Source organism: Schistocerca serialis, chromosome 1 (genome assembly GCF_023864345.2).
Source record: "Schistocerca serialis cubense isolate TAMUIC-IGC-003099 chromosome 1, iqSchSeri2.2, whole genome shotgun sequence".
In the NCBI taxonomy this organism is placed as follows: Eukaryota; Metazoa; Arthropoda; class Insecta; order Orthoptera; family Acrididae; genus Schistocerca; species Schistocerca serialis.
Genome location: NC_064638.1, coordinates 887,877,062 through 887,880,418, shown reverse-complemented (window position 1 = coordinate 887,880,418; position 3,357 = coordinate 887,877,062).

Genomic DNA, 3,357 nt, shown 5'->3' with positions numbered 1-3,357 from the left:
TTCGTGTGTTTCTTTTCGAGCGTGAACGGCTTCGTGTTTTTTGTATTCTGTGTCTACTGTTTTTGCCCACCATTTTGTTCAGTCTATGTGTCTTATTCATATTTTCCATTGTCAATGCTGAGACTGAAGAGCAGCATAAGATGCTGCTGCCAGCCCGCCTGATGTACAGCTGTTTAAAATAACAATAAAGGGAAAAAAAGGAGAGACCAACTGCTTCGCATCTGGCAGGAAATGTGCCACCGTTTATATATTTGTCGTGTAAAACATGGTTCTCACATTGAATGCGTAAAAATTTAAACTTTCTTTCCAGGAACGTTGGAATTGTGTTCCTATCTTTTCTATTTTGGAAGCAATAAATGTCTGAAATCTGTTCCTTCTTTTTGAATAGCCCTGTACGGAAATGAGCGTTTGGCATCATTGGCCGGGAGGCCCCTTGTGGGGCAGGTCCGGCCGCCTTTGGGCAGGTCTTATGAAATTCGACGCCTGCGTGCCGGATGGGGATGAAATGATAATGAAGACAACACAACACCCAGTGCCTGAGCGGAGAAAATCTCCGACCCAGCCGGGAATCGAACCCAGGCCCGTAGGACGGCAATCCGTCACGCTGACAACTCAGCTATAGGGGCGGACATAGCCCTGTATAATGGACCGTCAAATAAAAATGAGGCAGATACAAACTTTATCGTTTTTCATAGGAGAGCCCCTCATGGGATATTGCTCGTCAGTCAAGAATCCGTACCAGTAGGTTTGTTAAAGGACATAAGAGAAGCTCCAAAGAAAATCAGCGCGCTTCTTTACAGGTTCACTTAGAAAGTGCGAAAGAGTCATGGAGATATTCAGTCAGTTATATGAATGCGTGGTGTCTGTTCTTTCGGATATGTCACCTCGATGGACAACGAACCCACCTTCTTTAATGTGGACGCATAGACATGTCTGATCTTCGACGGGAATCTCAGAATTGCGAGCACGGAAGAAATGGAAAGGGACTGCGGGTAGGTGGCGTTCGGTGGGAATGTGGGTAGGCGGAGAGGTGTGCCGAGATATTCCGCGTAGCTGCGATAAACGCTGCGTGCGGGTGGCGCAGTCGGTTAACGCACCTGCCAAGGAAGCAGGAGATCCCGGGTTTGCATCCCAGTCCGGCACATATTTTCACTCGTCGCCGCTGATTCCGCGTAAAGTCCCCATGCAGCTGACATCACAAGTCGCTCCCCTTTCCTTTCATTTCTTCCACCCTCCACCTTTAATTTACACATAATATTCAGTCAACTCCAGTGGAAGACGCTACAAGAGAGGCGTCGTGACTCAGTATGAGGTTTACTGTTAAAATTACGACAGCGCATGTTCCTAGAACAGTGCTACGTGTATCTCGCGCAGAGACCATGAAGCTAAAATTAGAAAAGTCCTAGCTCAATGGAGGCTTAACAATACTCGTTTTTACCCCGCTCTATTCGCGACTGGAGCAGGAGACGAGGAAAGTGATACTAGTACGCAATGTACTCTCGGCGACACACCAGAAGGTTGTCGCGGAGTATACAGGCTGGTCCATTGATCGTGATCGGGCCAAAAATATCTCACGAAATAAGCGTCAAATAAAAAAACTACAAAGAACGAAACTCGTCTAGCTTGGGGGAAACCAAGTGGCGCTATGGTTGGCCCGCTAGATGGCGCTGCCATAGGTCAAACTGATATCAACTTCGTTTTTTTTTAAAATAGGAACCGCAATGTTTTATTACATATTCGTGTAGTACGTAAAGAAATATGAATGTTTTAGGTGGACCACTTTTTTTCGCTTTGTGATAGATGGCGCTTTAATAGTCACAAACGTATAAGTACGTGGTATCACGTAACATTCCGCCAATGCGGACGGTATTTGCATCGTCCCATCACCCGTGTTAAAATGGACCGTTTACCAAATGCGGAAAAGGTCGATATCGTGTTGATGTATGGCTATTGTGATCAAAATGCCCAACGGGCGTGTGCTATGTATTCTGCTTGGTATCCTGGACGACATCATCCCAGTGACCGGACCGTTCGCCGGATAGTTACGTTATTTAAGGAAACAGGAAGTGTTCAGCCACACGTGAAACGTCAACCACGACCTGCAACAAATGATGATGCCCAAGTAGGTGTTTTAGCTGCTGCCCTAGCAGACAAATTGCGCGAGAATCGGCAATCTCAAAAACGTCGGTGTTGGGAATGCTACATCAACATCGATTGCACCCGTACCATATTTCTATGCACCAGGAATTGCATGGCGGCGACTTTGAACAGTTCTGCCACTGGGCACAAGAGAAATTACGGGACGATGACAGATTTTTTGCACGCGTTCTATTTAGCAACGAAGCGTCACAGTGAACAGCGGTAACGTAAACCGGCATAATATGCACTATCGGGCAACGGAAAATCCACGATGGCTGCGACAAGTGGAACATCAGCGACCTTGGCGGGTTAATGTATGGCGCGGCATTATGGGTGCAATGTATGCTGATTTCCAGCGTAATGTTCTACCGATGTTACTACAAGATGTTTCACTGCATGACAGAATGGCGATGTACTTCCAACGTGATGGATGTCCGGCACATAGGTCGCGTGTGGTTGAAGCGGTACTGAATAGCATATTTCATGAGAGGTGGATTGGTCGTCGAAGCACCATACCATGGCCCGCACGTTCACCGAATCTGACGTTCCCGGATTTCTTTTCTGTCGGGAAAGTTGAAAGATATTTGCTATCGCGATCCACCGACAACGCCTGACAACATGCGTCAGCGCATTGTCAATGCATGTGCGAACAGTACGGAAGGCGAACTACTCGCTGTTGAGAGGAATGTCGTTACAAGTATTGCCAAATGCATTGAGGTACACGGAGATCATTTTGAGCATTTATTGCATTAATGTGGTATTTACAGGTAATCACGCTGTAACAGCATGCGTTCTCAGAAATGAAAAGTTCACAAAGGTACATGTATCACATTGGAACAACAGAAATAAAATGTTCAAAAGTACCTACGTTCTGTATTTTAATTTAAGAAACCTACCTGTTACCAACTGTTTGTCTAAAATTGTGAGCCATATGTTTGTGACTATTAGAGCGCCATCTATCACAAAGCGAAAGAAGTGGTCCAATTAAAGCATTCATATTTCTTTACGTACTACTCGAATATGTAATAAAAATGGGGGTTCCTATTTTTAAAAACGCTGTTGATATCCGTTTGACCTATGGCAGCGCCATCTAGCGGGCGAACCATAGCGCCATCTGGTTTCCCCCTTCAAGCCAGACGAGTTTCGTTCTTTGTAGTTTTTTCGTTTGATGCTTATTTCGTGAGATATTTGGCCCGGTCACTGTCAATGGACCACCCT